Consider the following 13592-nt stretch of genomic DNA (forward strand, 5'->3'; position numbering starts at 1 on the left):
TCCTATTATTGTTATCACCATATGGGATAAGAACAAACCACAGGTTTGGAGGACTTTTTTAAAAAATGATCTTATGCACTGTTCCAAAGTAGATGGTGTTCATTTCCTTACTGGATTTTAAGTGCCCATTTAGGGTGAACAGAGCTGAATCAGCTTTTCACTTGAAAAGCAGAATCAATCAGTCTGTCTACATAATAACAAAGTTTAAGAAAAGGTAAACTGGCTCTGAAAATACAGACTTTTAACTCTTCTGTCTAGATTTTTTTTTTTCCCCAGTCAGTTCAAAAGTTTACTTATTTCACCTTGATTTTATGGACTCTTCTCTATGTTATAGCTTTAACAGTTTTCCCAATGATTATTATTTATTTGAATTTTCTAATATATATCCAATTTAAAAGAAATACACACTCATCATAAAAAAGAAACACAGAGAACATAGAAAAATAAACAGTTAAGAAAGTTACCCTTTACTACCAATCCCCTTCAGCACCTCAGGTAATCATGAGAAATACTTTGGAGTATGTCCCTTCCAAATTTTTCTCCTCTTCATATGCATATACATACAAGCATGAATATAAATCCTCACAGTTTTCCTCTTTAAAAATGATTTTTATGTGCCCTTCTGAAACTTTACTAATCTCTCCATGAGTTACTCTTCTATTGCCATCTTCCCAGATCAGTAGAAATGGACTCACCTCAATCTTTTTAACGGCTATATGGTATGTCACAGATCTAGTATCTTTTAATGCAAACAACTGTCGGCAAACAATAACTACATGTAGAGGACATGAGCGAATAAAAATGTTTTAACATAAAGTACATTTTCTATATGAAATCATGCTAAGGGGTTCCCAAAAAAGGTCAGCTAAACCATAAATTCAGCAAAACCATAAAAACATTTTAAATTTCAGTGTCAATACTAATAAAATGCTGATGATTTATCCATTTATAGTAAATTAGAGAAATTTATAGCCGGAGCCCTTTCAAGTTAGTTTCCTCCTTGCCACTACAAAATCTGTTTAGTATCTACTAAGAAGTCCAAGTGTTTGAGCCATTGAATATATAGTTCAGGCCTATGCATAGACTGTTTGAGAACTTCCTCATTCTTGGCAATGAAATACGCAACATAAAAGCATATTGCAAAAAAGCAAAAAAGCATTTTGCAAAGTAATCACTGACTCAATAGTTAGAGATTCACAGCCGCATTTAAAATACTGTTTTATTCAATGACAGCCGATTCTACATATGGAAGTAGCTCAGATTTTGGAGTTGGAAGGATTTGTCTGCCTCATAAACATCTACTCAGCATTTTATATTCAGCTAAGATATCACCAGTTCTCTTTTTTCCTCCAGCACACTACTAGCCGCTCCCTCCTTCTTCATGTCCTTCCCATCCTACCACGTGTCGTGGAGACCCTTTAATCAGAGCATTACGACATCTCTCCGATGCACCTGCTATCTCTGACAAGCTGGCGTAAAGGCTTCTGAAGCAGACAGAGCAATGCCCCACTGACCAGTGCAGCCGAGCAGCCCACGCTGGTCAGGCACCGCACACACAGAACAGACGCACGTTACGAGGCCGCTGAGTAAGGGAATCAAGTCTGCAGAAAACCTTACTCCAGAAAAGCCCCACGACTGCTTAAAAATTATTTTACTTTGTTAAGTCACCCGAAATCCATTTATTGATTCTTATTTATTCGGTGACTTTTTTTCTAATTTTGGAACTGAGTACTGTGATTTATCATTTATCTGGCAAAACCCAGTCAATTAGAATATTTCTTTTCATACCAATTTTCAATTCAAAAAATAAACACTATCTAGCGTTACTTAGAATAACCGGATGGCATAGACCATAACAGAGTGACTAATTAATTAAAATTTCTCATCACTGAATGATTGAGAATGATACGCTGTCATCAAAAATAAATACTGAATGCTTGCCATTACACATCACTTAAGTTCATATTGATTTCTTGACTCTTTATAATAGATTATGTATTTTTTTCAAATGGACTTTACTTTTTAAAAAAGATTTTATTTATTTCGAGAGAGAGAGAGAAGGAGAGAAAGTGTTTGTGAGCAGGGGTAAGGACAGAGGGAGAAGAGGGAGAGAAGTAGACTCCCCACTGAGCAGGGAGCCTGACTCACTGATCATGCCCTCCCCCAACAATGCAGGGCTCAATCCCAGGACCCTGAGATCATGACCTGAGCCAAAATTAAGAGTCCAATGTTTAACTGACTGAGCCACCCAGGCACCCCAAAAATGGACTTTACTTTTTTTTTTAAGATTATATTTATTTATTTGAGAGACAGAGTGAGAGAGAGAGAGAGCAAGAGGGGAGGGAGGGAGAGGGAAAAGCAGATTCCCCTGCTGAGCAGGGAGCCTGATGTAGGGCTCGATCCCAGGACCCTGGGATCATGACCTGAGCTGAAGGCAGATGCTTAACTGACTGAGCCACCCAGGCGCCCTGGACTTTACTTTTTAGAGCAGTTCTGGGTTCACAGCAAAACTGAGCAAAAAGTACAGGGTTTTCCCAAATACTCCTAGCCCCCAACATGCACAGACTCCTCTATTATCAATACCTACCGCCCAAGAATGGTGTATTTGTTACAACTGATGAACTTACGATGGCACATTATTATCAGTCCCAGTCTGTAGACTATATTAGGACTCATTCTTGGTTTGTCCATTCAATGGGTCTGGACAAACGTAAAATGAAGCATTCACCATTCCAGAATCACACAGAGTAGTTTCTCTGCCCTAGAAACCCCGTGCTCCAACCACTCACGCTCTCTTTCCACGAACCCCCCTGGTAACCACTGATCTTTTTATTGACTCCACAGCTTTGCCTTTCCCAGAATGTCATATAGTTGGAACCAAACAGTATGTAAGCCTTTTCAGATTGGCTTCTTTCACTAGGTAATAGGCATTTAGGGTTCCTCCACATCTTTCAAGGCTTGACAGCTCATTTCTTTTTAGTGCTGAATGACATTTCATTGTCTGGATATACCACAAATAATGGGCTTTTAAAAGCACAATGTGATTCTATGTTAAAACTGTGTTCTGATTTCTACCTAATTGACTTTTTCCACAGAACTTCAACAGGTTAAAAAAAATAGCGTAATAAAATAGGTACTTCTTGTGTTTTCTTTTTAAAACCTTTAACTTATTTTTCATATTAATTGAGTCCTTTGTTCATTAAATAATCTGGTCTTGGTTCAGATTTGATAGTTAATTACTTCAAAGAATTTTAGGGAGCGCATTAAAGAAGCTGCAGCATCCTTATATTAAGAGCATATAACACGTCTCAGATCTTATTAAGAGATAGGATGATTGGTAATCATATATTAATAAATTAGTAATAAGAAAAGATTTTAACATTTTTGGGCTCTAGCTTGCAGCAGGTTATTACGCACTGGAAAGCCCCTCATTTTCCAGAGGAGGAAACAGAAGCCTACAGACATGGCCAAGGCTGCCCAGCTGGGTGTGTCAAAGGCGGGAGCTCCCCCAATCCAGAACTCATGTCCCACTGCCGGCAGTCCCAGTCACGGTCAGAGCAGTTCTCAAAGCAGGCTCTGTATCAGACCTGCCTTGGTAGGAACACTAAGATGCTATTTTCACTTTTCCCTCTCATTTTCTCACAAGCATGTAGCTGACGTCCAGATTCTCCATGGTGTGAGCTATCACAAGCAGAAGCAGATACAAGAATCTGGCCGACTTCTACTGCAGACGTGATAGATTGGAAAAAACCCAAATGATGCCATTCTTTTAATTTGCTTTGCTTTAGAAAATATAATCTTTCATTAAAATATTACTTATGTGAACATTTAACAGATTACTTTTAAATTTCTTAATTTTAATTTCAAATATGGCAAATATTGATAGTTATAACCCACATAAAAATTCTTGGGGTCCTCGGGGTGCTTGGGTGGCACAGAAGGTGACTCCTGGTTTTGGCTCAGGCCGTGATCTCGAGGTTGTGGGATCCAGCCCCGCATCGGGCTCTGGGCTCAGTGCAGAGTCTGCTTTAAATTCTTTCTCCCTCTCCCTCTGCCCCTCCTGCTCATGCTCTCTCTCTCTAATAAATCTTAAAAAAAAAAAAAAAAAAAAAACAACTTCTTTGGGGCGGGCCCTCAATAATTTTTAACTGAGACCGACAGGGTTGAGAATTATTGACTTAGAGTCTCCTATCTTTGAAAAAGTAGACTCTCATTTTCTCTCTCTCCTTCTATGTGGGGTGTATGTGTGTGTATACGTGTATAGAATATATATCTTAGGATTTCATATATAATCTACACCTTTGAGAATCTATTTCAATGAAATAAAAGCAAGCTAAATTCAGAGTAAGTGCTTAGGCTGCCAAGAAGAGACTACAGGACAACTCTGGAATCAACCGGATAAGATGCGATTTAGGACTGGGAAGAGGTAGCTGAGGAAGAGAGGAGGCTAGGGTGGCAGAGGTGAGAGAAGGTGAAGGAGGTGCCTGCCCTGTCCCTTTGTCCCAGCAGCAGGTCCTGCGAAGCCTCGCTGCGGGCACAGGGTCTTGGAGTGCGTTCTCTCAACAGCTAGGGGTGCTGGGAACGTTAACAGGAAAGCGACCAGACAGAGCCCCTGTTCTTAAGCACCTAACGAGGAAGTGCAAATATGAACAAGGTGACTTTGGATGACATCAGCTCGATGCAGATAAAATGGCAATGTTATAGTGGTGGTGGAGAGGCCGTGCGAGACAGGGAGGTCAGGGGAGTGGACGTGAATGAGGAGACCAGACAGGCCACGTCAAGATCTGGAGAAGGAATAGCAGGAACCAAGGTCCTGAGAGGAAATAAGTGTGGGTCTATGCAAGGAGTAGAAAAAAAGACTGAGGTGCTCTCAGCACAGTGAATTTGAGATTAGGATTTGGAGAATACAGGTCTAACCCATTTAATATAGTATCTGTAACATGAGTCCTAAATGATGGGAAGTTTGGCCGCCAGCTTGTAGGTATCACAGTGCGTGCGTAACACACAAAGTCCAGGGTTAAGCAGGCCCCCTTCCGAGGGCAGCGGCACCGCACTGTGGCGAGAGCCAGGAATCCCTAGAAAAGCAAAGGTTCCTTTAAAGTAAGTAGGATCGATTTCAGGATTTGTACTGAGCCTCAGAAAAACTAATCCCTAGTCTTCCTGAAGTCTAGCCTACTTTCTCCCCAGGCACTGGATCCAGGAAAGGTTATGATATAACCTATCTATCAATCTTGGGGATTTAAGGGCTGCAGAGTGTGGAAGAGCTTTAATTAAGAAGAAGTAAGTTTCCCATTTCAGGGCAACAAAAGGCTCTGCTACATCAGCCGTTCTCAGAGGGTGGTGTGCACACGCCTTGGGCCTCAGGCTCCTGTTAGGAAGTGTGTGAGATCAAAACTACTTCTGTAAGATATTGAGGTATCACTTGATCTGTTCTTTGTGTTGACTCTGCACGGCTTGTGTCAGAGCAAGGCCAGGTAATGGTGCTGGTGCGTTAGTCTCAGCCAAGGCCATGGCCCTGTGGTCTACTGGCCGCCATTACGTCTTCACGGCCACGCGCTGCTGGCAAGCAGAACTAAACCCCAAGGCATTTTCACTTGAGAATTTTCCTGATGAGGCAGCAAAAATTGTTAACTTTATTTACATTCTGACCCTTGAGCACCTGTTGTTTTAACATTCAGTGTGACAACACGGGAAGGGCACAGAAAGCCCTCCAGTATGCAGCAATCTGAGCGTTGTCTCAGGAAGAAACACTTGTGGGATCAAGGAGCAAGTTAAACCAGCTGTTTGTTTCTTTGTTTTCCCGCATGACACCATTTGTACTTGAAAGTATAACCCCAGATACAAACTGTGGTTATCGGGACATGGTTTTTGGCATTTTCTTGAAAATCAACTACTTTATTCTTGTCCGGGAAAACAACTGATAGAACTTGTTGCCAATGATAAAATTTAGGCTTTCGGGTACAAATGAGAATTCTGGCTTCCTACTACACACCGGCTTTTTCAGGAGATCAGCAGTAATATTAGCAAAAGTGATGTTTCTGATACTGTGTGTTGCAATGTGACAATATATGGACAACTACACAACTCAGGGATCAGTACTTTCCAAAGACAAATGCATAATATTACAAAGTCATACATGGGAGAAAGACCCAGTCAAAGTGCAAGATGTACCAATGGGTTAAATAAAATGGCACAAAAAGTTCATTATGATTACAGATTCTACATTGTAGCTAACCTTTAAAAATGATCACATGACCACACGTTGCGTTTTGGTGAACTACTGAAGATGCAAAATTATATTAAAAAGGCTTGTTGAAACATTCCTCCCATTTTCAACTCTGTATCTATGCGAATCCAGATTTTTCACCACATACTCAATTAAAACAACATATGGCAACAGATTAAAGACAGGCACAGATATGAAAATCCACCTGTCTCCTATTAAGTCAGACATTAGAGAAACATGAAAAAATGTTAAGCAATGCTACTTTCCCAGTATTTTTTTTTTAGCAAATTAGTTATTTTTCATAAAAATATATTTTTATATCAACATGAACTTCATTTAGTATTTCAAATAACTCTTTTGGGTCTTTAATTTTTAAGAAGTTCTGAGACCAAAAGGTTTGAGAATCACTAAAGACTGAAAAATACTGGACAATCAAAAAACTAGAAAGAGGTAGGGGGCGGGGAGAGGGAGAGAGAGAGAGATGAGCAAAATGGTGGGAGCAAAGATCAGATCAGAGTAGCTCAAGAGGACATGAGAGGTGACAAAATGGGCAGAGTGCAGACTCCATTTCCTGGAGGAGGAGAGAGGAGAGGCCAGGAAGCAGACAGACGAGATGTAGAGGGGAAGGAGGGTTGCTCAGTGGGAGAACAGAGCCTGCTTCCAGGCTGAGGACGAGGCACCAGAAAGAAGAGAGGCTAATGTGAGAGCAGGGTTCTCTAGAGAGCACAGTCCAAGAGGAAGGGAAAGAGGATGGAATGAAGAATGCAGCAGGAAGAGACTGGGGCCTGGAACACAACAGGAGCCATCTCGTCCTCTGAGGAGACGACAAGCTGTCGCTTGATGAGTCCATGCCTGTGGACTGTCCCCTGCAGAGCACAGAGCAGGTGTGAGATCTGTTCAGCAAAGCTGGGCTTCACTGTCATCCGACTGTCAGCACAAAAATGTTCTTAAGCTTGTCCGTTCGTAAAAGGAAGGATAGGAACATGTAATGGGTAACATAAGGGCCTTTTCAGATTCAACAGTCTACAGCTTGCCGTCCTATAAAAATAATGCAGCAAGGTCACTGCTGCAGTGAACTAACTGGCACCATTTATTATGATGAAATTAAGGACTAAACTCACGACGTGGCCTAGCTGGTGTCATTATTCCACTCAGTCCTTGAGTGTCTGCACCAAGTGTTTAGACTTTCTTCAATAAAAACGGAGACGGAGCCCACCAAAGGATTTCTTTTCAATCTGTGAGTTTATTTGACAAGTCTTTAGAAGGCATAAAAATTAAATCACTCTTAGTTTTATGTCAAATCAATTGCCTCAACTTAAGGGAATAAAAATACTTGAAATAAGGATCTATCTGGGAATTTTGGAGCATATGGGATTGGCCAGAGAAAACCTGGCCTACTTGTTAGGGGGCGCTATAAAGGAAGTGGATCCAAAAGCCCCTTAAGCTTCTTACAATGTGCGTAACTGAGGACTCAAGTGACTAAAAATTGCATTTAGAGGAACATGTATCTAGTTGTTGCTATGAAAAAATCCTGAAACCTTTTATATCTCCAAATATAATCATACTTTCCCATCAACTTACAATTTCATTTTTAAATCCCTAATCCTTTATTTGCTATGCATTATGTCACTACTAGTCCACAAGAACATAAGATAGCCTCAAATTTTAAAATTACATTATAATTTCATTCTATTTCCAGAGGTATTTTATCTTTCTTTCTAACTCAGATTTCACAGGCAGTAGCTTACAAGAGCTTACATTTTTTATTGAGAAGAGCAAAAGAGTATTTTTACAAAATGAATTAAGAAACATTTAAAAACAGTCTATATAACACATACATGTTCTATACTGCTTTTCTCTTAGTTCAGTACATCTGTGTATTTTTACACTTCGATTTTTTATGCTGCTGCATCAAATACAGTCATATAAAATAAGTCACAGGGTTTATACGGTGACCCAAAGAGGAAACTTAATCAAACTGAGTCAGGCACGAGATGCTCAGTGTTGACTGGTCTGTTATATGAGGGACTTCACGAGGATATCCAAGTTCAGCAACATAGCAATTGGTAACTATATTTTACTTCTTTTTAAATTTAAGATTTTATTTATTTAATTGTCAGAGAGAGAAAGAGAGAGAGCAAGTGAGCACACAAACAGGGGAGTGGCAGGCAGAGGGAGAAGCAGGCTGCCCTGCAGAGCTGGGAGCCCGATGACCTGAGCTGAAGGCAGACACTTAACTGACTGAGTCACCCAGGCATCCCGGGAACTACATTTGAACAAGGAATTCTGGGAAAACTCCAGTGATGTTTATCTTCCACTCCTTGAAAAAAGTTAGTTCTACTTTCTTTGTGTCTAGGATATGTTTAACTGTGGACACTGTATTATTTATAACCAGGCGGTTAACTGTACATCACTTGAGAGCCCTCAGTACTTCTGGCTCCAACGACAGTGACCTAGAGTGCCAGCTGATGCCTCTTTGACGATCATCTAGGAGTTTGACAAAGGCAAAGCAAAGGCCAATGAGTCCACCGAGAATCTGGAGGGATTCATGTCTTCAACGAGTTACCTGGTTGTAGCTCTGACTTTGCTTATTCACAAACATAAAAATTCAATGTTTCAAGAATCTTACTGCTATAAAAGGAAGGCACCTTATTTCCTATATAATAATACAGCCTTATTTGTTATAGTGATGAAAAATCTGGCAGAACCATTTTGTGGATCAGCTTTTTGAAGGATGTATGTATATGTGCTATAATCTCTCAAGGGCACTGAAATTTAAGTAATTTTCTTCTATTATTAATAGACACTTCTATATTATTAACAATATTTCTGGAACTAATGTGTATTAGGAAATATTTAAATTCATGACTATAAAGTTTATATAGCAATTAAAATCACGTGATTTTTGTATCTTCCAGTAGATAAATGTCTACAGGTACATAAACTACTCCAGGAAGACCCAGGATCATTCAGTTAACACAAGGACTTTTAAAAAATTTTTTAGAAAGGGGCGCCTGGGTGGCTCAGTGGGTTAAAGCCTCTGCCTTTGGCTCAGGTCATGGTCCCGGGTCCTGGGATTGAGCCCTGCACCGGGGCTCTCTGCTCAGCAGGGAGCCTGCTTCCCTTCCTCTCTCTCTCTGCCTGCCTCTGCCTACTTGTGATCTCTGTCAACTAAATAAATAAAATCGTAAAAAAAAATTTTTTTTTTTAGAAAATAATCACAGTTGGTATTCTGTGTAAAATTATTTTTGTGGCCATGGCTTTTGGAATAAGATTTAAAACATGCATCTATTTCACACAGACATATACATACATATATATTCACATACTCCATCATGGACTTAGGGAAGGTACAAGAGAAAGAGCGGTCTGAGGTGTGATGATGAGGGAAGGGGAATGGATGATGTGAGACATGACTGAGAGGCAGGCAGATTTGGCTTTGAGCTGCCTAAGGGCCAAAGCAAAATTTTCAAAGGAACCTCCTGATTATGTGGAAGAAAAAAAACAACAACCAAAACACATACTAGTTCCTTAGGACCAAACAAAAAATGCTTGTTATCCGAGTTTAAAAGAAATGTCTTGAGTCTTCACGGGAGGGGGCACTAAGCAAAGTGAAGCATGACGTCAGCACGAGCCCTACACTAAGGCACTGGCCATCTTCTCCAGACACTCTCCTCGACAATTCCTCCCTGAAAACTGCAGGCGTAGTCCTGAAGAGGATACTGGGGACAGAACTGGGAAGGAGACCACACACTATGGTCCAACAAGACAGTTCTCTGATGGTGTGTAATTTCCTCTACAGATAAAAACTCAAACATGTAGAAGAATAAATGGACCATGTGTTCTGGTTTGGTTTTTTGCTGTTATTGGACTATGTGTTTGTTTTTGTTTTGTTTTTTACTTATTTATTTTTAAAGGTTTTGGACTTACTTATCTTTGAAGATTTTTATTTATTAATTTGGGGGGGCACAAGAAGGGGGAAGGGTAGAGGGAGAAGGAGAAGCAGACTCCCCGCTGAGTGTGGTGCCCAACCTGGGGCTGGATCCCAGGACCCTGAGATCATGACTTGAGTGGAAGGATGGCCTGTGTGTTTTTTAAACTAGCTCCTAAGTGTTCTGTTTTTTTCCAACTGAGTTTTAGATAAAAGCCAATCAATGACCAGTTTGAAGTTAACATCTTTGGCAGGCATTTCGTGATACAGTCTAAGGGCAACTCTTTAAAAACTAATAGGGCATCACCAGAGCGAAGGAAGTAAAGGAATGTCTTCAGGTGTTTCCTTGGTGTTCCTCTGAGTTTATTCAATATAGAAGCAAATAAGCATTCAAGGATCCAAGGTTGTATATAACAGAACATGGTCATTATGAACAATGACTCAGGTTTTGTGTTTCTTGGTTTTGGATTTTAGAGTACTCATTTTCAAACTTGAGCGTAAATCATCAGGGGAGGCCACCAAATGCAATGTCCCAGGCTTTGTAAGAGTCTGAGGAGGTGTCTCTCTGGTGGAGCGTAGAAATCAGGTAATTCTCCTGAAGATGGTCTAGGAACTGCACTTGGAGATCATTACTCAGAGGGCCCAACTGGGAGTGAGCCCTCAATACATTTTTAAACATCACCTTCTCACCTGTGTCCTTAGTTCTCTCAACCAGTAAGTGCTCGCTGTACTTTGTTTAATATTTAGTTGTGTAGGGGCACCTGGGCGGCTCAGTGGGTTAAACCTCTGCCTTCAGCTCAGGTCATGATCTCAGGGTCCTGGGATCGAGCCCCACATCGGGCTCTCTGCTCAGCAGGGAGCCTGCTTCCCCCTCTCTCTCTGCTACTTGTGATCTCAATCTCTCTGTCAAATAAATAAATAAAATCTTAAAAAAAAATTTAGTTGTGTAAGCATCCTTCTAACACGTTCTTGAGAGTCACAAAACCTCTAAAACTACAGAGTCTGTAAGCTACATACATACTGTATGTCTCTTATATGAGGACTCTCAGTTGCATGTGGAGCTCAGGCTTATAAAGAGGAATGTTTGTTTTGAACAACTGTTCTACCTTATGAACACTGTGACTTAGGTACTGATGGTCTGTGCCTCTTTGCACATCAGCTGCTAAGTTTAGATTTGAACTTATGGCTTATCTCTGGCAAATTATGTGTTTATGCATTGCTGTAACCTCATGTTTTAGTATCAGCAAGTGAGTTTTGATCAATGATAAGAATTTCTGTCAAATTTTACTGGCTTGTGTCCTAATGCATTTCTACTTTCAAGCAGAAGATATTAAAAGGGGGCGCCTGAGTGGCTCAGTCGTTAAGCGTCTGCCTTCAGCTCCATCATGATCCCAGGGTTCTAGGATCAAGCCCCACATCAGGTTCCCTGCTTGGCAGGAAGCCTGTTTCTCTGTCTCCCACTCCCCCTTGCTTGTATTCCCTCTCTCGTTGTATCTCTCTCTGTCAAATAAATAACTAAAATTTAAAAAAAAAAAAGATATTAAAAGAAGTTTTAACATTGATAGAAAAGCTATTATATAAACCAAATTGGGTAAATCAAACTTTTTGTATTACTCCTTTCTTTCAATGAATTTACAAATTGTAGCTTAAACTTTAACATGTTTTGAATAAACATATCAGAGGACAAAGAAATTCAGTTAACAGTATAAGTTGATGAAGTCAATACTCATTAAATTACATATGGAGTCATATAATCATGAAATAAACCTGAATAGATAAATGAATAAATAAGAAAAACGGAATCAAATTGACTCTTGGTATTTAACAACACACAGAGATCAGCCTAAGTTAAAACCCAAGACTTTCATAATAATAAAATGGAAAACAAACAAACAAAAACAAAACAAAACAAAACAACAATAAAATGGAAATTCTATTGTATCAGGCAATCTGAAAAACGGGGCCAAACTTCGAACAATAAAGAAGAGCTTAGAGAAACTACCAATCTAATGTTAAAATGTTAATGTTAAAGTTTTAAAATCCTGAATAGAAAATTCAAAACACAGATGTATATCAGAATCACAAGCCCACTGATCAAGTTTTAAAAACCAAACCAAACCAAAAACCAAGAGAACCATTATCGAGATTATTCAGCATTTAATGATGTTCCTTCACCTTTTTACTTCCAGAAAATTGTGAATTTTTTAAGATTTTTTTTTCTTTTCACAAATAGACGAAAATTGTGAATTTTATGTATAACCCAGGTCAGAGTACTTTTGATTTTTAAATATTCGATGACTTTGGGATCCTAGATTAGTTCCTAGTTAAATTAATACAACTTGAGATGTGAAGATCACCTTTATTACACTGACTAAAAATTATTATTTTGAGAAGTAAACCAATTTTTTTACATATATGAAAAGAATAATTCCATTCTGTAGTCTGTATGCATATAAAATACTTTCAAATCTTTAATTTCTTACATACATTTTGGTTTTTCGCATTATTATTAAGACAGAGAGACCCACAGGAAACTAACATTCTCGGAATATCTAAATGATGAGCATTCCACTGGGCGCTTATTTAATATTTCATTTAAATGAGCAGTTCATTTAAAAAGAATATTTCATTTAAAATATTTCATTTAAAGAATATGTAATGAAGTTTTTAAACGCCTTTTTATGATCTGATCTAGTGACCATAACAACTGAATACTGGTACACAGCAACACAACATGACAGAGCTTAGCCTAAGCTAAAACCCATAGCGTGTTTAAAGTAGGGTCAAGGAAAAAATAAAAATAAATAGTAAATAGGGTAAAGGAAAGAAAAGAAGAAAATTCCACACACAAAGAGACTACAAGATTATACAAAGATTGCAAAAACAAATACCACATGACTGAACCCCAGATACTCACTTCAGTGACTTTGACTGGAGTTTCATATTTAGTGAAAAACGTTTACAAGCAGGGGGCTCACAGGTACTACAGGGCACCCAGAACAATGGCACGGACACAGCAGAGATCCAGTAAAAGAATTTTAACTTCTGTTGCTATGTTGACATCTTTGTTGTTGTATATTCATCAACCGAGTACAGATCAGCCAGTAGGCAGGGAGGCATCGGGCAGTAACCTTCTGAGGCCCCATCTCAGCTTAATGTTCTCTGAAGTCCTCCATAACTTACTGCCTGTTCCTACTAACATGTAGCATATGCAACGACCTTATATTGCTAATACCTTCCAATGTTTATGGGCTGGCTCTCTGTGGCTTCTACCTTTACAGCTATATAACATCTAACCTCATTTCATAGTTAACAACTGCTTGTGTAAGTCTGAAGTTTCCTAAGATTAGGTCTTATCAACTTCGCTCTGGCCCAAGAATTACTTAAACTCTGTTGATTCTCCAATGCTTACAGAATAATGGTCAAATTCCTTTG

At 39.3% G+C, this 13592-nt stretch overlaps 1 protein-coding gene across 2 annotated transcripts in view; it reads right to left on the reverse strand.

The window, feature by feature from the left end:
- WDR7 (WD repeat domain 7) overlaps nt 1-13592 on the reverse strand; it is a 367645-nt gene that overhangs the window by 79683 nt on the left and 274370 nt on the right. The gene's annotated exons all lie outside the window — the stretch shown is intronic.

The sequence above is a fragment of the Lontra canadensis genome, unplaced genomic scaffold (genome assembly GCF_010015895.1).
Source record: "Lontra canadensis isolate GAN:19392208 unplaced genomic scaffold, GSC_riverotter_1.0 scaffold82, whole genome shotgun sequence".
NCBI classification, from domain to species: domain Eukaryota; kingdom Metazoa; phylum Chordata; class Mammalia; order Carnivora; family Mustelidae; genus Lontra; species Lontra canadensis.